The sequence below is a fragment of the Halichoerus grypus genome, chromosome 10 (genome assembly GCF_964656455.1).
Source record: "Halichoerus grypus chromosome 10, mHalGry1.hap1.1, whole genome shotgun sequence".
Lineage (NCBI taxonomy): Eukaryota > Metazoa > Chordata > Mammalia > Carnivora > Phocidae > Halichoerus > Halichoerus grypus.
Genome location: NC_135721.1, coordinates 61423375 through 61450616, shown reverse-complemented (window position 1 = coordinate 61450616; position 27242 = coordinate 61423375). Strand labels below are relative to the sequence as shown.

General features: G+C 37.2%; 2 long non-coding RNA genes across 10 annotated transcripts in view; one reads left to right on the top strand and one right to left on the bottom strand.

The window, feature by feature from the left end:
* LOC118533483 (uncharacterized) overlaps positions 1-27242 on the top strand; it is a 595288-nt gene that overhangs the window by 68138 nt on the left and 499908 nt on the right. The gene's annotated exons all lie outside the window — the stretch shown is intronic.
* LOC144379229 (uncharacterized) overlaps positions 14899-27242 on the bottom strand; it is a 28266-nt gene continuing 15922 nt past the window's right edge. The window contains exons 2-3 of the long non-coding RNA XR_013441804.1: positions 17985-18049; positions 14899-15093 (exon numbers count right to left, since the gene is read on the bottom strand). This is a non-coding gene — a long non-coding RNA (uncharacterized LOC144379229). The remainder of the gene's footprint in view (positions 15094-17984; positions 18050-27242) is intronic.

The following is a 27242-nucleotide window of genomic DNA, read 5'->3' as shown; positions in this document are numbered from 1 at the left end:
TGCATGTTGTCACATGACATTGGGGAAAAAGATCCCTCCTATTCGTTTGATCTTCAACCATTTCCCTATTGAAGGCATTTTTGTTTGTTTCCAGTTCTTTGTGTTTCAGTAAACATACTTGTTACCTACTGATGCTTTTATTTTTGAGATTCATTCCCAGAAACAGGATTACTGGAACTAGGGTATATACAATTTTAATTTTTATAGATCCGTCTGGATTATTTTCAAAAAAGTTCGGGAGCAATTCACATTTACAGCTTTCATTGTTAAATGAAATCATTTTTCTGAGTCCTCACCAGAAGTAGGTGTTACTTCTCTGTGTAAATTTTGCAGATCTGATGGACATGAACTATCTCATGGAATTTACATTTTTCTGTCTGCCAGGGGGTGGTGAATATATTTTATAAATTTATTGGCCATTAGGATTTACTCTTTTGCGAAATGTCTGTTCAAATGCTTTGTACATCAATTGGGGGCGCCTGGGTGGCTCAGTTGTTAAGTGTCTGCCTTCGGCTCAGGTCACAATCCCAGGGTCCTGGGATCGAGCCCTGCATTGGTCTCCCTGCTCGGCGGGAAGCCTGCTTCTCCCTCTCCCACTCCCCCTGCTTGTGTTCCCTCTCTCACTGTGTCTCTCTCTGTCAAATAAATAAATAAAATCTTTAAAAAAATAAAATAAAAATAAAATAAAATAAAATAAAATAAAATAAAATGCTTTGTACATCAATTGGATGGTATGTCTTTTTTTTTTTAATTGAGGTGAAATTCACATAACCTAAAACTAATCATTTTAAAGTGAACAACTCAGTGGCACTTAGTACATTCCCAATGTTGTGCAGGCCCATGTCTATCTAGTTCCAAAACATCTCTATTGCCTACCCCCAGACCCCGTATCTATGCAGTTATTCCTCATTTCTCCTTCTCCCCAGTCTCTGGCAGCCACCAATTTGCTTTCTGTCAGTATGGATTTACCTATTCTGGATATTTCATATGAATGGAATCACACAATATGTGACCTCTTGTGTCTGACTTCTTTCACGTGGCATAATGTTTTCAAGATGCATCAGCGTGAGTGGTAGATCCTTTTGTTATCAATTTGAAGAGCTATTTGTGGACTTTAGATTTTAAAACTTTTATGTCACCTGGATTGCAAAATCTTAATATATTATCTGCCAATGGATTTTGTTTATAGAATCATTTGTTGTTCAAAAATTGTAATTTGTGCACATTCGGATATGTCTAGTTTTACTTTAATATCTAGGTTGGAAATTCAGTCTCTAAAGTTTTTTCTAATATTTTTATTGGTTTAGGTTTACATTTAAATTTTTAAGCAAACTTGAATTTTAGCATATGATATTTTTTCTTTCTCAGAGGGATAGCTACTGGCATTGTTGTTATTTTTAAATAAATTATCCTTTCTTCATTAGATTGAAATTGCATCTTCCTGTATATTCAATTCCTACTATTGACTTTTTGTGGTTTCTCTAGTGTGTTCCACAGATCTCTCCGTCTATTCCTATTCTGATACCATACTGTTTTTTTTTTTTTAAGATTTATTTATTTATTATAGAGAGAGAGACAAAGAGGGAGTGGGGGCGGTTGGGAGAAGCAGAGGGAGAGGGAGAGAAAGAATCTCAAGCAGACTCCCCACTGAGCGCAGAGTCAGATGTAGGGGCTCGATCTCATGACCCTGAGATCATGACCTGAGCCGAAATCAAGAATTGGACACTTAACTGACTGAGCCACCCAGGAGCCCCTGATACCATACCGTTTTGATTATAATGGTTTGTGTTGTTCATAATTTTCTTTCCCTGCTACATTTTTCCCTGTGGGTTTATATTAACATACCTAATTTTTTTTTTGATCATAGATAAGAAAAATTACTTTTTATCAGTTTTGAAACTTAAAAGTAATACATTTAAGAATTCATTCTGAAATAGATGATTAGATAATTTCCTCATATTTCTGTTGCTAAATCTGTACATTTTAATCCTGATTAGCAAGAAAAGATTGCTACTTCACTGGGCTTCTTCTTAGGGAAAATACGAAGATAAGCCCTTTCCCATCAGGTCTCATATAAATCACAAGTGTTTCGTGCTCGGATCCAGGACCACTGCATTCATCTGTGAGTATGTTTGAAAGCAAGTACAGAGGGATGCACAAGCTTCCCTGAGAAAAGCTATGTGTAATCTGCTTATTAGCAATTCCTTGCAGAGCCTGTCACTATGCATGGCTTTTTGCTTCTTGATTACTAAAGACCATTGAACTCTTCATTCATAAACCATTTGTAGACAACCATTGTGTAACCATTACTGGGTAAGACCTAGAAAAGAAGACATTACTTGTTTAGGCTTTGAAAAACAAACATAATTTTTACTTCACTAAAAGAAAGACACAATCTCTACCCTTGAAAAAAATCACAGCACAGTTGGGAAAATATAAATATTTATAATTATATCTAAATACATCTTCAAATCAACATTTATACACACATATACACACATATCCCAGTAATAACTTACATTTGTATAGCATAACTCTTTATAGTTTAGAAAGTGTGTTCATCAAAATTGTTTTATTAGAATATCCCTGCAATTATGAACAATGTCCAGTAGCTATTTGTACCCCTGATTTTACTGATGCTCAAAATAAGGTGTTTAGGATGAACAAGATCAAGTTCCTTTCAGAGAAGATGGTTTAGTTCCTGCTGTTCTTTATCCAGGTTTAGTTTTTGGTGGAGCCATCCTTGGCTCTAGCACTAAAGCTATGGAATATTTTTTTCTCCCAGGAGTGGAGCTATTCAACAGTTTGGTGGTTATTTATATTATGTAGTATGAACTGTTCTTAGAGCTGGAGATCCAGTAGAGAACAAGACCTCCATGGTCCCTGCCTAACAAAGTTTATGTATATAATATGTTTTGGGAGTGAGGGACATGTCGAGCAGGGGAGGCAAGGGATAATAGGCAGGTAAACAAATAATTAGAATTGTGATCATCATACAGCCGGCTGGTATATGATGATATACATATTTGACCTGACCTAGGTGGAGAGAGCAAAGTGAACTTTTGTAAGCAAGTGATTGTTAAGCTGAGTATGCCATAGTTTGGGGAAAAGCATTGAAAAGAAGGGAAAGCCTGAAGACAGAAAGGAGAATAGAACATTGAAGGATCTGAAAAAAAGTGGGAAAGGCTGGAATATGAATAGTAACGTTGGATAGAAATAAGGCCAGAGAGTGAGTTGGGGCAAGATTCTGCAGGACTTGCAGGTCCAAGTAAAGATTTTGGAAGTTATCCCCACAGCAATGAGAAGCTCCAGAGAGATACGGTTTTATTGGAACACTCCAACTGGTTCAGAGTAGGGCATAAGGAGAGAGAGCAGTTAAAAGCCTATTGACAGAAGTGAGGTGAGAAGTGGGGGTCACTTGGACTGGGATATTGGTAGAGATGGAAAGAAGGGAACATATTGGAGAAGCATTAGGAAAGAGGATCCACAGGTCTTGGTAAGTGATTCATGGTGTGGAGATGTCCAGAACATCTCCCAAACTTTAACTTGGGCTTGGGGGGAAAGATTATGTGAACTTAAAATAACAGTTGAATTGAAGGGTCTTGAAAATTGTTTTGGGGGCACCTGGGTGGCTCAATTGTTAAGCGTCTGCCTTCGGCTCAGGTCATGATCCCAGGGTCCTGGGATTGAGCCCCGCATCAGGCTCCCTGCCCCACGGGAAGCCTGCTTCTCCCTCTCCCGCTCCCCCTGCTTGTTTTCCCTCTCTTGCTGTGTCTCTCTCTGTCAAATAAATAAATAAAATCTTAAAAAAAAAAATTGTTTTGGTTCTTTCTTCGCTGGTAGAAAAGGAAAAAAAAATGAACGTGTCTTTGTGGGAATTAGAGCCACAATGACACACGAAACATTTGCTTTAACTAAAGAAGGCTACAGTTGTACAGAGCTGAAGTGAATATGATACAGTAGTGATAATAAAACTGAGGTCCTGCCCTCTATAAAAGTTAAACTAATTATTATACACTTGCATGTTCACTCATGTTATTTATTATTTTCTATTTAAAACCATTATTTTTATTGCAAAAGAGACATAATTTTACTCTCAGCCTGTAAACCTTACTATAACTTATGTGTATCTTCTAAGCACAAAGCCATTTTTGTCCCTTTAATAAGTGTAGTAATTTACATTGGCTAATGGTATAACTATGATAATTAGCATAATGTAGTTGTATTCTTAACCACTGCCTTATTACAACAATTTTAAATCTTGTTATTTTTTCCTGGTGGAGTGGAGTTTCTGATTACCCATGATTTTTTTTTTTTTTTAACTATGTATAGAAAAACTTTTACTTCCTTTATTTCACTTCTGGCTGAATCCAGTCAGCAGAATTTTACATGTGGTTTAGAGATTTTAATCACTGCTGAGTGAAATTGGATACCTTGTGCTTTTTTGCTTGGTTCTAGATTTATTTGGGTTTTCTTCCTAGATCTTTTGCTTCCATGCTAGTGTATGCAGTTTTTCATGACCAAAAAGAAATTTAGTCATTTTTTCAAATACATCAGAATAGTTGCAGAGAGGAAAGTTTAGCAGTAATGATTACAATTCTGAATAAAAATTAAAGTGCACTCTGTTATCTGGAATTATTGTAAAATAAAATGCTTTGTTTAACCAAATACTCACATACATATTCCATATAAAATTTATAGATGATTAATTTCCTAATAATCAGAGCCAACTTGCCTAAAACTGAAACCAAGTTTAATTGTATGTTGGCCTTTGAGGGGTCAGAGGTGCCTCAGGATTTTACAAGGCCTGACTGGCACATATGAGTGGCGGCTTGCCCTCAGCTCCAATATGCTTACTCCAGAAAGTTGCGGGAGTTCTGAGTAATAGAACATTTTGAGTATTCCAAAAGATCTTCACTATCTATTTCCAAGATATGGGAAACTTCTCAACTTTTTAATTTTTTAAAAAGATTTTATTTATTTATTTGAGAGAGAGAGCACAAGCAGGGGGAGGGGAAATGGAGAAGCCGACTCCCTGGTAAACAGGGAGCCCGATGCAATGCGGGGCTCAATCCCAGGACTCTGGGATCATGACCTGAGCCGAAGGCAGATGCTTAACCGACTGAGCCACCCAGGCACCCCATCAACTTTTTAATTAATTAATTAATTAATTTTTAAAGGTTTTATTTATTTATGAGAGAGAGAGAACAGGGGGAGGAGCAGGGGGAGAGGGACAAGCAGACTCCATGCTCAGCGTGGAGCCAGTCTTGGGGCTCAATCTCAGGACCCTGAGATCATGACCTGAGCCAAAACCAAGAGTCAGACACTTAACCAACTGAGCCACCCAGGCACCCTTCAACTTTTTTAATAAAGCATGTTCTAAAGGCATAAAATAAAGCGTTATGGCTAGAGAGGCCAGGTCTAGGAGGTAAAATGGATAGTTAAAATAACTGAAATGCAAAGTTTTAAATTTTAATTTATTTAAAATTCTAATAATCTGGATCTAAACTCATGAGAACCATTAATTAAGTGGATTTGTTTTTCAGCACTGGCCTTTCCCTCCTTAGTGTTGAAGTTGTTCAACTCGATCTCATCCCCCTGCTACCCCAGGCCACTGATGATCAGAAGACCTTTCAAGGTTGCAAATTGTGACTTTACTATAGCCGAGTTAACCCCAAAACTTATTAATCAAGTATCTTGAATATTTCCAGTATTTCTAATCAAATACCTTGAATATTTCCATATGATGTCATAATAAAATTTCCTTTACTTAATTTGGAGAATTTGGTAAAAGAAACAAACCAGAGCAAAACGCATTGTTTCAACAACCTATGAAATTCAGAAGATAACAATACTTTTTTTTCCCCTTTTTAATCACCCAGAGGCAAATTATGTTCTTCTTCTTTTGACTCATGAAACTCAACCTACCATGGGGATTACAGGGGACAATAGCAAGGATACTTGCTGCATTACTCTTTTGGTGCAAAGGGTGTCAATCTGTGTCACTTCTTAAAGACCTTTTTTTTAATGGAATGAGATTTTACATAGATCAAATAATTGCATGCATTTTCTTCCTTGTTTATCTCCCTGGAGTTGCTTAATGAAAGGTCAATACAAGAGCTACTAACAGCAAGAAACGAGGCCATGTATATGAAACCCCTTTGTAAACTGTAGACTGTTCACAGATATGTGATGATGAGACAATGATAACAGTGGGTGTTTGGAACAAGGCTGACAGTTGAATAGTCTCTAAGCAGTGACCAGGACCCAGGGAAGCCGCTTTTCTGGAGGAGACTTTAGTACGATAGCTTCTGCGTTAATTTGAATCTGCTCATCTGCTCTGCTGAGATCTTGCACACTGTTTGGCCCATTTCACTCTCTAATGGCAGGTCTGGTGCATTTTGATGGAGAACTTGCCAAACATGTCAAATTTCAGACCGACAGGTAGCCAGCCACCCCTGTCTTGAGACATCCTTTGTATATGTTGACTGCATTTGTTTTGCCCTCTTCTACAAGGGCCAATTCCAGGCTGATTTCTTTGAGAAAGCCTATTCTTCACTGTTGTGCCATGAAGGGCCATTGCCTTGGGAGTACTTAATACTTGAATTCTTCTTTTGACAGCAAATTTATTAACAATGTTGTGACATCTCTCCTTTTGCCTTCTGGAATCCTTACTGGAACCCATGTATTTTCAGGTACATTTCATGTGTGTGTGCTTTATATTCCCTTTCATAATATCAAACTGTAGTGTAGAGTATAGTATGGTTTTGAGATATGGTTTTTGAGGGCTAAAACCGTGATCTTATATCTCTTTAGCTGCGTCACAGTGTTCGGGACCCATGAAAATCTATGATTAGTCCAGTTTTTGTCGATGTGATTTTCATGTCCAAAGAGATATTTATAAAACTGCTTGTGCTTAGAAAATATGTTTGATTTGTTTTGTTTTGTTTTTGCAAAAGAGGCTTACTTTTTATAAAAAGGGCTGTGTGTGGTATGGGTGAAGGAAAGGTACAAAAGCATTTTTTCTGCAGTTCTACCTTTGACTGATTTTCAGTTAGATTGAGGACACTCACCGTGGATGGGCTTCATAGGGTCCTTAAACTCCCTGAAATTATATGAATAATATTGTGTGTTTGGGGCTTTTTTTCCTCTGGGGGGGGGGAAGAGTACAACATTAATGCCTACATAAACTACTCAATATGTAAAATTGAGAATTTATAAATTTATAAAATGATTAGGTAGGATTTTGTTTAATGAGCTCTCTTCCACATTTGAAATTATTCTGTTTACCTGTCACTTTTCAGGAACATGTGCTCTTTGCTCTAGACAAAGTACACCTAGAATTCTACACTTTGCAATGGAATAAATAATCCCATAAATGTGCTGAATCTTTCTGCGAGACAGACATAATTTGGAAATGTGAGTCTCAGAACAGTGAAGGTGCTTCTTGATTTGTTTGTTTTTATGTTTTGATTCTGTATGAGACTTCACATCAGATACAGCACTGGACTCACAATTGGTGGCTGAATAAAATCTACATATGGATTGAATAGCTCTGTCCATGTATTAATCACATCAATCTTGTTTTCCACCCCACCTTCCTCATGATCACACCCCAGACCAGTGGTTCTCAAACTGTGATCCGCAGACCAGGAGACGCAGCATCACCTGGGACATATTAGAAATGCAAATTTGGGGGCTCAGCCCCAAACCTATTGAATCAGAAACTCTGAGTATAAAGTCAACAATTCCTTTACCAAGCCTTCCAGGTGATTCTGAGAGCCTCTGTCCTAGACCTCGCCAATACCAATAACTCAACCTGTTCTGTCATCTCAATTTCAAGCTTCCTGCTCTCCAGTCACCATTTTTATCTTTCCAGCTCTCCCCTTCTAGTATCTCAACTTCCCCCTAGGATCCATCAATCATTTTTACTTTTTCTCGTCATCACCCGGTGTCCTTGTTACTCCTATACGAATTAGATTCAGTTGTCCATGGTTAGAATCATTGTCTCATGGTCCTCCTCTTGTCATCTTAACCTGGACAAATTCAACTGTTCACTCTGCACCATCACAGCTGACTAGAGGAAAGCTCACAACATTGCCGGTGATATTTACCACTACCTGAACTGGGCCTTTATTGCGACCTGGAAATCATAGTACACTTCCCCAGTCTAGTCACTTTCATATTCTTTTAGAAGAGCATTCTCATATTCTGCCTTTTACATGGACCTTACTTGGATAAACTGTGCCCTTCCCAAGGCCAGCCCCTACCCTGCAATTCATCTCTCCCTATTCAAGGACATGAGTCCAACAATTCTCCTTTCTCTCTCCTGCACCATCATTCGTTCCTACTGGGTCACTCCCATCAGCAAAATATACCTGCTGTTGTATAATGTGAATTAAAAAAATTACCGAACCTACAAATGCCCTGCTCCTTACTACCCCATTTCTCTATTTTAGTAGGAATACCCCTAGGGGGGAAAAAAGTTGTCTCTAATCATTTTCTCCCAGCATTCTCTCTTGAACCTATTCCAATCAGGCTTTCGTTTCCATTGTTTCACCAAAATAATTGTCAAAGTCATGTAGGAGTTCCATGTTGCACTACACAGGCTACAGCCATCTTGATCCCTCTCACCCACCTCATACTCTCAGTCTAGATCTAACCTATAAGCAACACCTGTCAGCTCTACCTCCAATTTACACCCTGAATATGACTGCTTCTCCCCACCTTACTTCTGCCCACCTGGCCCAAGCCACCGTCATTTCTTGCCTAGATTGTTGTAAAGGCTTCCTAATATGCCTCTCTGCTTCTGCCCTTCTCTCTGCCCTCTCAGATACTGTTCTCAACCCAAAAACCAGGATAGTCCTATTAAAAAGTAAGTTGCATCATGTAACTTTTTGCTCAAAGCCCTCCAAAAGTTTCCAATTGTATTAGAGTAAAGCGAAATTCCTTATTGTGGCCACATGGCCCTGTGTGACCTTGCTGCCCCCAAGCCCCATCTCTACCTTGCTGATCTCACTGTCTTCCACTCTTCCCCTTGCCCACTCTGCTCCAGCCACACTGGCGCCCATGCTGGTTCTCAATAACTAAATCCAATTCTGCTTCAGGATTTTGTTTCTGTTGTGCCCCATGCTTTGGATGCTCTTTCCAGAGATATCCACATTATCTTGTTCCCTTGCTTACTTAAGGTCCCTTCCTTCTCCAACTATCCTATTGAGAAGAATAATATTCCACATAGACTTGGTTTCTCCTTTACTCCAGTTTCATTGTTCTTTGTGTGACTTATCATCATTTGACTTATTATTTGGCCTGAATCACATGGAATTGTAGATAATAACCACTTGTATCCTACAAAAACTGTCAGTGCATAGAGTTCAGGCTAATTCATACTTCTTTTTATTTGTAAGCTCTATGATAGAAGAGGCTTTTTCTGTTCTGTTCACTCTTATAGATCCAGCTCATAGATCAGTGCTTGGTCCATAATAAATACTCAATAGATATATATAGAATGAAATTAATGAAGGAGTCAGCAATACTTATGAGGTAACAATAGTGTGTTGTTCATGTTTTAATTCATGTATCCAGTCTCTTTTCTGTTTTATCTCCCTATATAAAAATGAGTCACCATCTTTTTCTACCAGTAACTAAATTAATATGCGATTGGGATGATTCAGAAGAACAGAGTAACTATTTGAAAGAGGTATGTAATATAAATTCAAACCTAATATATTAATTTAATCTATTGATCTATTAATCTAATATAAACATTTGCAAATATGTAAGTATTTTATATAATGTTTATTTCACTAATTATATTTTATTTCTACTAAGACCACTAATATAAATTCTGATTTTTATGTCTTGAGCCAGACTTTATCTGAAAGTGGATGAGAGGCCTACTGGAAGGGCAAAGAAAGCTAGGATAAGATTAAACTATTGCTTCAAATTGACAAAGTGATATTTCTCTCCAAATAAATATTGACTAAATTTGAAAGGAAAGGCTTTGGGATCATGAAAAGTATGAGTACTGAGGGGAAATACCTTCTCATAATTTTGCAGTAAGTATATGCTTTGAAAACTGAGGCTGGTTGGAAAGAACCTGAAATCCTTTAGCAACGACGTTCAGCCGCAAAACTGAAGTCAGACTATGCACGGGGGCACATTCTCACAGGTTATATTTCTAGGAAGGTATATAAAGATGCAATGAAGAACACTTAAATATAATCTGAGGAAAAATAATCGAGAATCACATTTTTTTTAAAAACCACAAAAATTGCGACATCTTGTAAGGTCGTTAAAATTGCTACATCCATTCTTTGAACAAGTTAACTGAGGCAAAGGAGAAAGCAGTACATTTCCTGAGCACAGCACACATTGGGCGAAAGATCCGGGATGAGTGCCCAAAAGTCCCATCTTCCTGTCTCATACTTTTGTATTCAAAATATTGCAATCTGTTACCTAGAGGATGATTAGTGTGTAAAACTGAGTGCTTTAATTTTACTGCAGGAAAAAGTAATGTAGAAAGAGCATAGGCTGTGATGGAGACAAAATTTGTCTAAACAAAGATATCTTTGGTTAATTAGTAAAATGGCCAAGACGTTTATGAAAAACAAGACAGGCACATAAATCTCTTTCATAAGTGTTAAATATTTCAATATTCACTCATGAAAATCTTTTAATGTAATTCTCATATATTTGTAGAAATGATTAACACTACGTTTGAAACATAATTTTTTTTTGCCGCTGAGCTAACATTACTTTTTATCATTATATCTTTGAATACCATATTACTTATCTGACCTAGAACATTTCACATAAAAGAAAAGCTAAGTTAGCAAAAGAACAGCTCAGCTCATAAAAAGAGGTGATATCTGTGAAAACAGATATGATTAAAACAGTGTGTGCTGTTTAAGTGAGTTAGGAGTCATCATGGACAGCTCTAGGAAGAAGTCTCCCCATGACACATAGACAGTTAGGAAGGCAAATAGGACTCCAGGGTGCATTAAAAGAGGGAGAAAATAATATAGAAATATTAAGTTGATGTTATATCAAATAATGATACACTTTCATCTAGAATACCGAGTCTAATTTCAGTCAGTGCTCCTTAAGACATGTCAAGCAGAGAATGAAAATATCCACAGGAATGGAGAAAAATGAGCAAGTTGGGGATGAATTCATGTAAGGATAATTTATTTCTAAAAAATAAGTTTTGTTAAGTGGGAAATCACTTGTTTTCACTAACAGCACAGTAAAGGACATTTTGGTAATTGAGTGATTGATGCTTGTGATAAAATAAGTAGCAGTGATAAATAAACTTCAACAGTAAATGAAAATCCATAGTATTATCTGAAAAGTGGAAAGACACTTAGAGCCAGTAGTCTGGGATTGGAGAAGGATTGCTCATTACAAAGAACTAAATAGGAGCATCAATGGTCGAAACAGAACTTCTATGCTAGGGGCCTTATTCTTTCCGTTGTGTACTTACCTTTGTTCTCAACCGACATACAACATCAATTGTAGGTTTACACCCTTTTGCGGTGACACAAAAGTATAAAATGAGGTCTCTTCTCTTTTTTCCTAATTAACAAAATTAGTTGCATGTGTGTTTTCTCAGCATAGAAAAAGAACAAAAAAATATGAGTAAATTTGGGAAAACTAGAAAGAAGAAAGAAATTCTTGCTGTGACCAAGCAAAACCGATCACAGTTCATACTTTGATGTATTTTCTTCCAACTTTTTATCTATATGTAGTTCTTTATTTTATATAGTTGTAATCATGCCACGGATATGAATGTTTTCCATTTATTTTCATTTGGCCAAAACATATCCCTCCATTATTATAAGCTCTCAGTGATAATTTTGATACTAGAATATTATATCAATAGATGTACCAGCATTTATGCAATCATTTCTGTAACACCGATGATCCTGATATTGACAATTTTGTACTCTGAGTACCAATCAAGTGATTAATGAACAGGAAATGTTTAATAAAATGATGAACTTAATGATCATGCAAGTTGTAAGAAATAATAGCTCTCACTAGGTATTTTTCCACCTATGTTTATTTCCAGTTACACGCATTCACATCACCTTAGCATTTGTCCTCTAGAGTATAAACATCAATTGGGTTTGTGTGATATCTCCATTAGCCCGGTTTCATATGCAACTGGGCACTTAGTCTATTGTTTCTGATAGCAGCTAACAGGGCTTATCTTCAAATAGCGGTCATGGCCAACTCTGGAGGCAAATACCGGAAAGACAGAAATTATGCCAAAGGAATTCTAGGCTTGGAGAATGTAGATTAAATGAAAGTCTTTTTCACTACAAAGGTTACTTTGTCCTTATATTACCTAGAACCAGAAATAGCTAGAGCTCACTATTGTGAAGCCTGGGGCTTCCTCTAAGAAAAGAGATGACATTATTTTATTTTTCCTTTAATATAGTTGGTCATTTTATAACGTGTTCGATTTATGTAGTTTAACTTGGTATATAAATTTTATGTCATTTATCCTCATGTGCTTGTTAAGATGATTAACATTATCTTCATTTCACAGTGAAGAAACAGGGTTTATGGTAGGAAGAATAAAAGGGAACTAGGATTAAATCCTAAACCCTTCACTATGAGTTTCGTTTATAGTCTTTACAATGGTGTTAATTTTTATAATGCCAGTGACAACGATGAGGTAAACCTGTTCCCCATGGACCATTGGATGGAATCTGAGATGTCCTTTATTTATTTTCTGCTTGTTCAAATAGGAAAAAATTAGACCCATAAATCTATAGCTAATTTTAACTTTCTTCCAAAATATGAAGCATGCACTGTTACTAGAAATCGGACTTATATATAATCTGATGTGTATATATCTGGCCAGATCCGTACAGATTGTTTTCTTGAATCTCTAACTACTTTCAATTAAGTTATTTATTAACACTCTTCCCTTTAACCATCCGTAGCTCTGGCTTTCCCAAAGTGCAAATGATTTTCTGCCTTTTCCACAGGTTACTGTCAGGTTAAAAAATTCTTTGCTCCGTTTTTCAAATCTATAAGGAAATTAATTTAGACCAAAGTTTGGGAAATTTGGAGAAACCAAGCTTATTTCAAAGGTAGAGTTAAGAGAATGTGCTCTGAAGGTATATTATTTCAATACCAAACAGGAATATTCAGGGAAGAAAGAGAGGGGGATGGAAATAGAGTGGAAATAGAGGAACTGAATAGTAGAATCTAAACATTTTAGAGCTTTCACTGGAGCATTCTTTCTTCTCTTATGAAATGTCTTTGAAAAGGATTTGGGGCCTTCATTGCATGTTTAGGATGTCAGAGTACTAAGCAGGGGTAGGGAAATTCAGAGCCCTATTCTGCCTTTACTGAATACTGTAGCTTTTTTTTCCTACCCCCCACTGCTAATTATAATGTTTGGAAAGATGGGGGTGAGGGGAGAGAGCTTTTTTCTTTCTCTCCCTCTCTCTCTCTCTCTTTTTTTTTTTTTTTGTCTTAGAGAATGTTTTCCTTTCAAAGATATTGAGTTTGGAGAAGATCTTTAAACGAAGGGGTACTAGACGTAAGAGTCTTTTTAAGTTCTTCTTATCCCAACATTTGAAAAGGCATTTTTTTCATAAAGCTTACACTTTTTTTTTTTTCCAGAGGAGCCATTTAATTCATTATGGAGTAGTATGAAGCTGTTGAGAGAGATATAGCAGCTTGATTCATTTGAAATCACAGGACAAATAGACTTTAAAAAGCAAATGCATCCATTTTGACACTAATTATGTGTCTTTCGCACATGCGGTATCTCATGTCACAAATTGCTCTCATTTGCTTCTCACTGCAGAATGTCTCTGAAACAAGAGGAGTGGAAATGCCGTAAACAGGTGGATGTGGAACAGGTCGGGGGACTTTGGTGGGGGAGGGGTGGGCTGAGGAGGAAAAAATGAAGGTGTCTTAGAAGTCACTAAAATTCATAGGGAATTCATTCAACATGATATTGACCCACGTGATGAGGTGGAACATATGGCTTTTTCAAGAATTATATATCCTCCTTATAATCATAACAACAACATAACAGAGCCTGCTGTATACCAGGAATTCTGCTAAGAGCGTTTTATTTATACATATTGTCTTTGAACCTTAAGATTAGTTTATGATTATATTCTCAATTTATAGAGAAGGAAACCGAGGAGGTTGAATAATTTATCAAAGGTATCTCTATTATGTGTGTTTTTCCCTGCACCATCGAGTCATTACCTAAGTCTGACACTAGCTGGTGATAACACCAGATCCCACTGTTTAAGGGCTCAGTCCTACAAGACCGCCCTCCCTCCCCACTTCAGACGCCTGTCACCTGTGCTGATGACCTCCCAGCTATAGATCAGGGGTTCTCATGATCCTCTCCTTGGGTTTGATTCATGTGCGAGAACTCAGAGAAACATTTTACTCACTAGATTATCAGTTTAATATAAAAGGATGTAACTCAGGAACAGCCAGAGGGCACAGGGAAGATGTGTGAGAAGAGAGCAGAGCTCCCACGCCTCCTCAGGTGAGCTACTCTCTCAACACCCCCAGCGGTTCACAAACCTGAAAGCTCATCAAATCTTGTTGCTCAAGAGTTTTTAGAGTTTATTCTGCAGCCCCTGCTCTTCTCTTCCCCTTCCTGGAGGTCTCTGGATGGGGCCCAAAGTTCCAACCCTCTAAGTACTTGGTCTTTCTGGTGACCAGCCTCATCCTGAGGCTACTCAGGAGCCACACCCTAAAGTTGCTTCGGTAGCATAAGCTCAAAAAGGGTTCCTTGTAAATGATTAAAACAAACAAACAAACAAACAAACAAAACACTCCTATCGCTCTGGAAATTCCAAGAGTTTGTTTTTTTTTTAAAGATTTTATTTATTTTTGACAGAGAGAGAGACAGCGAGAGAGGGAACACAAGCAGGGGGAGCGGGAGAGGGAGAAGCAGAATTCCCACCGAGCAGGGAGCCCGATGTGGGGCTCGATCCCAGGACCCCGGGATCATGACCCGAGCCGAAGGCAGACGCTTAACGACTGAGCCACCCAGGCGCCCCGGAAATTCCAAGAGTTTGATGAGCTTTGTGCCAGGACCTGGGGACAAAGACCAAATACATTGCCTGTTATACCACAGTATCATAACTAATACTTGGGGGACTGAAGCCAGATAGTCTGCTTCCAGAGCCCCCAAGAGTTCTCTGGCCATCTTTGTATTTGGACCCTTGTCCCGCATTTTCCTCACTCCCACTCTTCTAGTTTGCTGCCCCTGAATTCTGCAGAATGCTTTATGGCATACAGAAAGTTTACTGAAGTCTACAGAATTAACCTGAGTTTGGCATCTTGCAATCCACTCTTGGATCTATTTAGCACAGGAGGAAAGCTTTATAAATGATGCAAGAGTTTCTTAGAGTTCTTTATAGAACAATTCAAATAGGGCTAAAAACAACCAAGAGGAGAGAGAAGTACACATTCATTTTCCCTGAATATGAACAAAAACAAAAGCATTTGCTCCATGGTGTGAATTGAAGGAATCTTATATTATTGAGCTGGTGCTTGTTGCCTGATAATGGAAAAGATTAGCGTCACTTTTCTGTAACTAAGCCTGTAATGGTGTCACAGCCTATTTGATGCCAATTGGTGTTCCTGGGGTCCTTGGTATAAAGCAACCTTTGCAAATGAGTAGTCCAAATGGTTGGAATAAGGAATAAAACCAGAGAGTAAAAAATGAATAGCTAATTCAACACTTAATTTCTTTTAATTTTGAGAGTCTTACATATGTGCTGCAACTATTAATGGGTGGGGTGCTGATGATAGGGGAAGAGTTTTAAACTGTAAATTTATTTTCACCTGAGCTGCAGAACTCAAACCCGGCATGCCTTACACGTAATGCCGTTTGACAGTTCATTTGAAATAAATGTGCCGATAACCCTTAAAAGTGGTAATAAAATACTCTTTGCTCTACTGTACAGATGATTAATACCACTAAAGTAATTAAATTCCATTAGGCTGAGGTTCACATACCCAAGGAATTGGTGCCAGGATTTAGCCGTTCTCTAGTGAGGACAAAAGACTAATGCCTCTTAAAGCCGTGTTTCACCAGGAAAATCCCAGGGAAGTCTATATTAACTTAGGACATCTGCTTGTTGTGATTGTTTGAGGTATTGATGCATTGGATCATTAGCAGGGTGGCGTGAACTAGTGTTTTCCTGTTGACAAGGATCTCTCACCAGGCGCTGCTAGCTTTCTGCAAGGGGAGAGAGAAAGCAAAGCAGGGCAGCCAAGTTGAGTCCTGTGAATGGCTTTGACTTACAGAATTATTGCTAACTGTATAGTCTCTGATGGTAGGAAACAGCGTTTTGCCCCCAGCCATTTTTCCCAAGATCAAAGCCAAAGTAACTCTGTCTCCTGCTGTTTTGTAGCTGTAGATTCTTAAAGACTGGCATTATTGTCATCGATGAACAGTTTGCCCCCTTTCAGATGGCGGCAGTAATGACCCACGGGGGAGGCAGTGGTTAGGCCGTGCTGACAATGTGACCAGGTGCTGCAGCATAAGCGTTTCATTAAATATTGAAGCAATGGTTTTCAGTTACAGTGGCAAAAAGGGAATTTGGTCTATGTCCAAATATGTGGCTATTTTTTTTCCCCTTCAACCTCTTCTAATCACATTATTTTTTTGCATGACCTTTCTGCTGGAAATTAGCTGCCGTCCCGAAAAAGCATGGTGTGTAATATATCTAAGGTAATTCTGTATTCCACTTTACATGCTAGTAATCATTCTTAACGTATGAATGATTTATTTACCAGTTTTTCCTTAAAATATGCAAACCATAGAAAATAAACCTTATGCTTATTTCGGTTTTCAGAGGTACCAAATGAAAGAATCCTGAATTTTCAAGGGAAGGAAAGTTTGCAGACACCGAGAACAGGATTCAAGTGCATTTAAGAGTTAGTGTTTTTTTCTGTGTATCATGTGAGAAACGGTTTTAGAGCCTCCACATTCTGTTTCCATTTGGAGACCACGTTAAACTTGTCTGTATAATTTGTGAAATGAATTCACAAGAGAAAAACTGTGGTCATTTTGAAAGGAATGTAGCTGCCACTTCATTAGAGTAGGATCTGCTCCTCCTCTTACTGTGTGTGTCAGGATAACTAACAAACTCTAACAAGGACCAGGCCGTGTGTCCTGTGACAACCTGCCCTGTGATTTCCTGATCCTCTAATTCCAGAATCCTCTAAGAGAATCCTTTGATTCTTCTCTATGAGAAACAAGACAGACCTTTCTAAATAATAATCGAACACCACAGAAAACTCACTTTAAACTTCTAGAGGAGAGCTTGGCTCCTGCCGGAGGCTATGAAAGGTGAACTGCAACCAAAATGTACCATAAAACAAAACAAAACATAATATTCCTTTGTGTGTATATATATATATATATATATATATATATATATATATATACACCACATCTCAAAACAAATGAAACAGAAACTCCCTCTAGGAAAGAGCACAGGATTTAAATATTTTCTCCCAATATTATACTATATATTATATTATCATTTATCCCTACCTTGGAAATCCCACTTAGTGATAAGTAGCTATTGTAAACTTTCAAACAGAGTTTCTGCACGTTAATTGCAGTTTGCTAGATTTCCGTATTTAAATCCGCTTTCCCTCATCATTCAACAAAACTCTGGCACTTCCTACCAAATATAAATGTGGTTTGGTTTAAGATTACCATTCCTCTGAGGAACAAACTTTTTTATGTGGTTATTCTATACCAATGCACCGGATTTGCCCATAAGATCACCAACTCTACGTAATAATCCTCATAAAATAAGATTTTACTGCTAATTTTCACTCTTTTTTGTTTGGTTTGTAGGTACTTAGGAAGAACTGAATTAAAATGTCATTATAACCAATCTCTTTTTTTAATTTATTTTTTAATTGGTAAAACATTATAACCAATCTCTTAATCTTCCTCTTACTCTCTTGTTTCATCTTTATTCCTTTGCTCTTCTTTCTCGAATTCATAGATGTTAAATGGGTATACCTGTAAGAAAAAAAACATATTGAAAAATGACTATTCACCGAACAGGATTTGTCTTATGACCAGCATTAGTAAGATAAAACAACTTTTAAAAGAGATACAAGAAAAATTTCAACCATTCAAGTTTATTGTTACCATTTCCTTTTGATTGCGCTGTTTGGAACACTTCAGGACATGACTGACTTCTTTTCATTGACGAATACTAAAAAATATAGAGGTTTATATAGCATAGAAAAGAATGGAAGCCTCTCTAGATGGAAGCAAATAATGAAAAGGAAAAAAAAACAGGAGAGAGATTTGTCTAAAGATGGAAATGCTATAACAAGTTTGTTTAAACCTATCTGTGCTTAGTTGATGATATTATCACCTAGCTGGTATTTTCATGGTGAAAATTGTCTGTAAATCCAGAGCCTGTCTTAAAAGATGACAACAGGACAAAATTCTAGGTTTCTGTAGTGAATACAAAAATTAATACAAATGTGTCTCTTGCCAGAACCATTGCTTATAGCAGCTATAAGGCAAAATAGTTTCTAAAAAAATGTTCATGATATTCCCCAAAAGAATATATTTATCTATTTTCAAACTAGGTAGGATATTTTCTCTGCTTTAAGAGTTTTCACAAGCAGTGGTGACATCTTCAAAGTTCAGTCTGGTGGGATAGAATATTTTTCGAGAAGTCAGTAGGCATTGAAAACTATTCCTTTCTTTTTTTATTATACTGTGAACATTCTTTTTGACATAATTCCCTCTTCATTTCTTCATGACAATTTGCATGCACCATTTAAATTACTCCCCATTATTCAACTGTATTCTTTGGACTTTTTTGAAACACATAAATATTAAGGATAGGTTAATGCCAGAAAGCACGTCCAAAATATTACTTGAAAGTTTAACGTGTGACCAAAAAATAACTATTTTTTGTGGCTAGAGGAAAGATTGAGTTTCAATTAGGTGGGAAAGGGTAGGGAATTTTTCTTGACTAGCAACTAAATGGTCTTTGTTTAGAATAAGATTTTGTTTTAATGATAACATATTAAAGGGTTTTTTCTTTTTCTTTTTTAAGCTTTCTTTTCATGATGAAATAAATGTTTTAACTTTCACATTCTTTCATGGAGTTCCTAATTTTGTGATCTATAGCCTTAAAGTTCTAAAATTATCTACATTAAGAGAAACTCCTCAATTCCAGAATACTCTGTATGTTGTAAAGTGATTTAATACTATAAATCAACAAACATTTATTAAGTATAGGCATGTATCCCAGGAAATACTTTGTTTAAAGCATCTGAAGTCTGATCTTATACATTTATTTTTTTAAGTTTTTTTAAAAATTTATTTAAGTAATCTCTACACTGAGCATGGGGCTCGGACTCATGACCCTGAGATCAAGAGTCCCATGCTCTTCCAACTGAACCAGCCAGGTGCCCCTGATCTTATGCATTTAATTTATAGAAATAGACTCTTTGGTGGTGCTTTCCTTGAGAACCATTTTTGTTCTTTTAAAGGTGAAGTCATGGCTAACCTTGTATTTGGCAGAATACTGGCATCCTGTGAAAAACAACCAAGGGTTTCTAGGCTAAAATGGAAAACCAATACTTTTCCCACTTCATATACCCTGAATTAATTTTCTTTTTTCTTTTTTAAGATTTTATTTATTTATTTGACAGAGAGAGAGAGACAGCGAGAAAGGGAACACAAGCAGGGGGAGTGGGAGAGGGAGAAGCAGGCTTCCTGCCGAGCAGGGAGCCCCATGCAGGGCTCGATCCCAGAACTCCAGGATCATGATCTGAGCCGAAGGGAGATGCTTAACGACTGAGCCACCCAGGCGCGCCCAAATTAATTTTCTAATAAAAATATTTTCATTTTAACTTTTCTCTTAGGCCTGCCCCCTTTTGAGATGCTGACTAACTTTTTAGGCTTTTGAGCTATTTGGTATTGCCAAAGAGAGTTGAATTTGACCAGCACAGGGACAGTGTAAGGCATACTCAAGCAAAACTTAGGGTACTAAAGTTGGGAACTTCAAAGGATCCAGTAGAATAGTGGTAGAAGGTATGTGTTATGGACTACATATCTGTGTCCGCCCCAAATTCATAGGTCAAGACCTAACCCCCAGTGGGATAGTATTAGGAAGCAGGGTCTTTGAGAGGTAATTAAATCATGAAGGTCGAGTGCTTATGGTGGGATAGGGTTCTTCTAAGAAGAAACAGGGGAGAGCTTGCCTTCTCCCTCCATCTCTTTCTCTCTCCCTTTCCCTCTACCTCTCTGTCTGTCTGTCTGTCTCTGTCATGTGAGGACAAACTAGAAGACGACCATCTGTGAATCAGGAAGAGGGTTCTCACCAGAACTCAATCTTGCTGGCACTCTGATCTCAGACTTCCCAGCCTCTAGAACTGTGAGAACTAAATTCAGTGGAGACATGAGCACTGAAAGTTCTGGTAGTAATTGTAGTGGAGCCACGTGAGAATACAATGAAAGAGGGAGGGAGGGAGGGAGGGAGCGGCAAGAAATGTTTGCTAAAGGGAACAATTTTTCCCTCCAGTTTTAGGGGATAAGTTGAAGGAACAATCTAGCAAAAGCAAAGGAAAAATTCAGAAATGAGTTAATGGAGGCATGTGCAGGCTCCCTGAGGAGGAGACTTTTGTTTCTCCTTCCTTTAGAGCGGTCATTTAACTGAATGTTAAGGAGTGATGGACATGCTGATGTCCTGCAACACGAAGAGTCTAAAATTGGCATGGAAAGCAATCTAGAGCTTTCTCTTTATGTTTTGCCTTCTTCTGGGGCATCTTTAATCATTTCGGTGTCAGAGGAGTCTCAAAGGGGAGGCGACTGACATATTTAAGACCCAAGCGTTGTTCCCAGTACGCCGCATATACCATCTGATTCAACACTCTCAAAATCATCCCAGGTAGCTCCAGTAGAAGGAACTTTGGATTAGTAAGTGAAACACTCACAGTTCTGACTCCTCATGAGTCACCAAAATGCCTGCTGCATGTAGGATTTTTAATTATCCTGAGAAAAGAGTCTAAATTGCTCTGTGAAGCTAATATGCAGAGGTAGATTCTGGATAGTGAATGCACCTGGCTAATCTTATAACATCCTCACCTTCACATGTCTTTGTTTTCTCATCAAGGAAAAAGTTTTGTAATTTAAATCCTTTTGTTTACTTTTGTATGTGTGGGAGAAAAAAGTTCCTAGAGAAAGTCAGGGGCTGGTGGTAGAATTGAAGAAGTCTAGGAAAATGATGTCTCTTAGAAGTTCTGGACACATTTAAGAATACAATGCTGCCTTTGGCTGTGGTTCAAATATGTAACTGAAGAATCCACTATATGCATTAAAAAGGCAGAAGAAAAAGTGACTCATGAAGCTGTTTCAAATAGTCAAAAGTTGTTCTTTAAATAAAAGAGGAAACTTGTGAAAATTACAGATGGTAGAATTTATTTTAATAGCTTCATAAATGACTTAAAACCTGTACTTATAAGATCATTAGGGGTTCTAGGGAGTTGCCTAATTTTTTTTCACTCACATTATTGCATTTCATGAGGGAAATTATATACTATTGTGGTATTTGGAAATTTAAGTATTTGAGAAAGACTCCAGTTATAGCCCTCATAATTGTCCATACATAATCTATTATTAGCCTCATTTATAAATTGGGTAACTAAGGCATAAAAAAATTAAAACAAATAAACCAAGGGCACACAAATAGCAAAGGGAAGCTAAGATAAACCTGGGTTTGTCTGATTCAAATGCCTTTCCCACACCAAAATTTTTAGATAAAGCCCTTAACTCATTTGCACCAGACAGGTTGAGTCATGTAATAAGAAGTTGCATATGACTTTTCAGAATTTTCCTTACACTCGGATATTTACTTAGGACAGATCCCACGGGTCTAAGGACAGTCTGGGTAAGTCTTCAACTGATTTGCAAGTCCCTTGTGATCCTTGGCATAACATCAACTTGACTGTCCTAAGTTAAAAAGAAAAGCACCCAGTGGATATGCTGGAGGCTGGTACTGGCTCCCAAGAGCCAATTTTTATATTGGCAGGGATTTTGTAAGTCTGTTGTTTAACACAGTCATTATTAAAAATTAAATTATTACACTTAAAGTCAAATTAATTATATTTAACATAAAAGTAGTAGGTACTCAAGACTCATCACTTTTTAATTACTTTATAACATTTTACTACTGTCTGTAGTCTTGAGGTCATTTACATCTGTTGTATCTTTATGGTGAAATTACTATATATAATAGTGTGCTACTGCACATCTTTTCCCATACTCTCCATTTAGGACCATCATGTTGGTAACATGAAATCAGCTATGGTGGAAGTATTTACACCAGGAAAACTGGCAAATGCTACGGTCAGAACCACTTTTTTCCTTCCTGAGAACTAGCTGGTAAACATTTACTAACATGTCTCTAGATACAGCTTTGCAAGTGTTTATTTGATTCTGATTCCCTTGCTCATTCCTTTGATAAAAGGAACCTCAGCTAAACTTAATCTAGGTAGCTACAATCACTTGTTCATATTGCTTTCGCCAGTTGAGAGATTAGATTTGAGGGGAGGTTTAGAAGAGCGGACATCTTGCTCAAAACTGGTTTCTAGTTAAAGGGAATAAAATGAGGAAATCTTGCAAACTCTCTTATTTCTAAGACACAGTTTTTCTTGGAATTTTACCTGAATGTCATATGGAAAGAAAACAAGATTGGATTTTTTCACCTATTGGGGAAATCAACACATATGTATGTATTAAGACCGAAGGAAAAAGCTAATTTAAAATTAATTTAACCAATCGTAGTTCTAAGGGCAAGAACTATTCTTGTCTAAGCTACCAACACTTAAAAACAAAAGTGGGAATGAAAAAAGCACAAAACAGGCATGTAATTCTGGATAACACTTAAAAACATGTCAATAGTTGCTCAAAGGGAAATGTGCAAAGGTTGGGATCCTGTTCCTAGGATCCATGCTGCCTTACCCTGGGATCTTGGACCTTCCCATCTCCACTAAAATACATTTTAACTTTGATGAGTTATGGGTGCAAAAGAGAAATGATTTTTTTTTTTTGTCTCAGGGTGCACATTTGCAGCTTTGAAATTTTTTACATTTTCATTCTTCATGCTGATGAGTCGGTGCAGATTTATATTACCAAGTTATTATGGGTAGTAGAGACTGTGTCTCCTTGAAAGTAATGGCATGTGATTGCTTACTCCATTACTTTCAATGGGACTCAGTCGTTGCCATCCTTAGGGACTCAATCCCATTGAAAGTAATAGTCTGAGACTGCCCACATTGTTACCGGGCTTTAAATTGGATTGAATTTATACTGAGTGGTAGGGGCCAGTCACACAAGTCTCACTTTTAAAAGATGTGGACTTGATAAAGTTTTTTGGCCAGCAGTTGGAAGGTTTAACTGCCTGCATTGAGAATGTATTTTTACTATTTAAAACATTCATTTCTTAATGTTGAAGTATTTTAATATCTAGTCTCTGAACTGTTAGAGAAACTCATAACATTTCAGGAAAATTGTTTTCAAACTTTAATTCTTTCCTAACTATGCTGTATTCAGGCATTTCAGGAAAGAAGACATTCTTCTGCTTGGGCATTAATTCTTATTATTCTTAGAATAATTATATTTTTAGAACTGGAAAGAAATTTCACAAAATCACATTTTAGATGAGGAAACTGAGGTTCAAGGTAATTTACCATGGTCAAGGTCACAAAGCAAGAGCTTTGTCACAAAGTGAAGATAGAACAGTTGTGTTTAGGATTACCCAATCCTATTTAAATCTTTGGAATTAGACTATTTTTATACTTAGATATACTAATGGTTATTTCAGGATATAATATACATTGCTGTTTATACTTAAATAATAACATATTTTAGGGACGCCTGGGTGGCTCAGTCGGTTAAGCGTCTGCCTTCGGCTCAGGTCATGATCCCAGGGTCCTGGGATCGAGTCCCGCATCGGGCTCCCTGCTCCGCGGGGAACCTGCTTCTCCCTCTGCCTCTGTCTCTCTCTCTGTCTCTCATGAATAAATAAATAAAATCTTTAAAAAAAAAAAAAATAATAATAACATATTTTAATTTTTCTTCATAAAACAAACATTTTCAGGGATGCCTGGGTGGCTCAGTCGGTTAAGTGTCTGCCTTTGGCTCAGGTCATGATCCCAGGGCCCTGGGATCAAGTCCCGCATCGGGTTCCTTGCTCAATGGGGAGCCTGCTTCTCTCTCTGCCTGCTGCTACCCCCTGCTTGTGCTCGCTCTCTCTCTGACAAATCAATAAATAAAATCTTAGGAAAAAAAAAAACCCAAAATCAAAAAAACAGACATTTTCAGATCCTGTTAGTATAAAATACCTTTCTGGTAAAAACATTCACTTTTAGGGTTTGGGGGACGTATTGTATAAAATGATGTATATGTATATATATACATATATGTACATATATGATGTATATGTATAAAATGATGTATAAAATGATGTTAGAAAACTGTCAGGAGCACCTGGGTGGCTCAGTCAGTTGAGCATCCAACTCCTGGTTTCAGCTCAGGTCATGAGCTCACGGTCATGGGATCCATGCTCAGTGGGGAATCTGCTTGAAATTCTCTCCCTTTCCCATGCCCCTCCCCCCGCTCATGTGCATGCTCTCTCTCTCTCAAATAAATCAATCTTTGAAATAAAAGAAATAAAAGAAAAAAAAGAAAACTGCTCCAGATCTTACCTTTTCTCTAACTTTGCTCCTGTATTTGTATCTTAGTTTGGAAATGCAGCACATAGTTTTTAGATTTCTGCTCTAAGATTGTTACAATGCCCAATTTTGGTGTATGGCTATAAAAAAAAGTTTTTGTTCTAACTTCAGTAAAATTAGTAAAGTGTTATTTTACATTTAGTTAATATTACAGCTAAAATGTGGACATATCTGATATATATGGCAAAAGAAAATAGTTAATAAAATCATTAAATATTATTCAGTTTCACCTTATCATGAAGGCTAATCATTTGTGAGTTGTGAAGAACTTCATCTTTATTAGCAGTGCCAATAGTTGAAAGTATTGGCCAGTCCTAGATGTTCCGTGTAAAAAAAACTCATGCTTTGTCAATTACATAATGAAAATGAGGGAGATATTACCTTTGACAATAATAGCACAACCAGAAATTTAATTTATTATTTTACTGTCGATATTATTATTGATGTATAGATTTTGACCACATACATATGTGCATAATGCTTTTCTAACTAATATTTGGATAGACAATTGAATTATAATAAATATATTAGTTATGTTACTCTGAGAATCTGGTGTAAAATGAGGGTGTACATATGGATGTTCTGTAAAATTTCTTCCATTTCTACAGTCTATGATCATGTGGTTTCGAAATTATAAATCTCAGTTACAGCAGCTAATTGTCTTTTTTATTGTACAACCGTACTTTATCCTACAACATTGTTTTAGTTATTTTTGAAGAGTAAACTGTCATACCAAAAGCAAAAAAAAAAAAAAAAAAAAAAGAGAGAGAGAGAGAGAGAAAGAAAAACACCCACAGCATATTAATCTAGGTATTTAGAAGTCAGAGTAGTGGCTCTCCTTGGAATAGGGGTGGTGGTGGTGGGGCTGACAGGTGGGGAGCATGAGGGGAGCTTCTGGATGCTGATAATGTTCTGTTTCTTGATCTGCATGCTGGTTACACAATGGTGTTTGGTTTGTGAATATTCATCAAGTTGTAGACTTTTCTGTATGTATATACTTGAGTAAAAAGTTTAAAAATGACATTCAAATTTAAGGAATATGGTTAATTTATCTTTAAAAATCTGATATTCCAAGAGATTTGCCTTCTTTAAAAAGTTCCTCCTAGAGTCTTTTCTTTATTTGTTTTTCTGTAATAATAGAAGACAGAGGTCAGCAAACTATAGCCTCTGGGCCAAATCTGGTTCTCCACCTGTTTTTCCATAGCCTGTGAATTAAAAATTGTTTTTACATTTTTAAGTGGTTGAAACAAAATCAAAATAAGAGTATGTCATGACACATGGGAATGATATAAGATTCAAATTTCAGTGCCCAAAAATAAAGTTTTATTGGAACACAGCCATACTCATTCATTTCTATATTATCTGCCCCTTTTTGTTGTCTGTTTTACTTCATTACAGCTGCTGTGCATCACAATGGCAGAGTTTAGTAGTTGTGACAGAGATGGTCTGCAAAGCCTAAAATATTTACTATCTCACCTTTTAAGGAAAAGTTTACTGACACAAGGGAAGTGTCAGCCTAGGGGTCAAAGGTAGATTAGTACTATTACAATCTAAATGGTGTATGAAATTAGCCACCCATTGGAATCAGCTAGCTCAGATATTACCCACACTCACCCAGTTCGTTATTTGTGCAGTCTACATTCAGTGTTCATCAGATCCCATACGTGAGTGAGAAAAGCAAAAGCAGTACAGCCAGCAACTGCATTGAAAAAAATATTTTCTCTGGGGTATTTCACTTTCCCTCATTCCTTTATCATACCAGTTTTCACCATCGTAATGGAGCTAGTCTCTCTCTGCCTTGCAAAATTCCTGTGGACCCAATTCATGTGCTTAGGCTGGTAATCTGGTTGATATTTTGCAACTCTAGGGGAGGAAAACTTTCTCCTTCTTGCCTTCTAGGTTTTTTGGTTGGCTTAATAATTAAATTGACATAAAACTGATGAGCAAGAGAAAAACAAATTAATTTCTTATGTATAGGAGCCCCACAAAAACATGACAGGCTCTCAGACAGTCATTCAATTGAGGCAGATATAGCATCTGAGCTAAGGACAAGAGGGACTTCAAAGGGGAGGAAGACAATGCATAGGAAGATGGGAAGAGCAAATGTCGGTAAACAAATGTTGGCTATGCCACAGATAAGTCTTTCTGTGGCAAAAAAAAAAAAAAAGCTATCTGATAATAGTTCTCTTCCTGGTATAGACCCCCTATCTAAATCCTTTTAGGCAGTTAAGGAAAGGTAGAAAGCTCTTTTTGAGTCTGTTGGGCTTAATTGTCCTCAGCCCAGGGTAGTCCACACGCCAAAGCAGCACATTCTGGGGTGGCCTCACCTGAACTCCATCACAATCTTCATGTGGGATCATACCTGCCTTTGTCTTCAAGAAGTGAAGTGTTGTTATTTATCACAAGCATTTTTGACCCTCAAATATCTGTTAAAAGTTTCTTACTTCTTT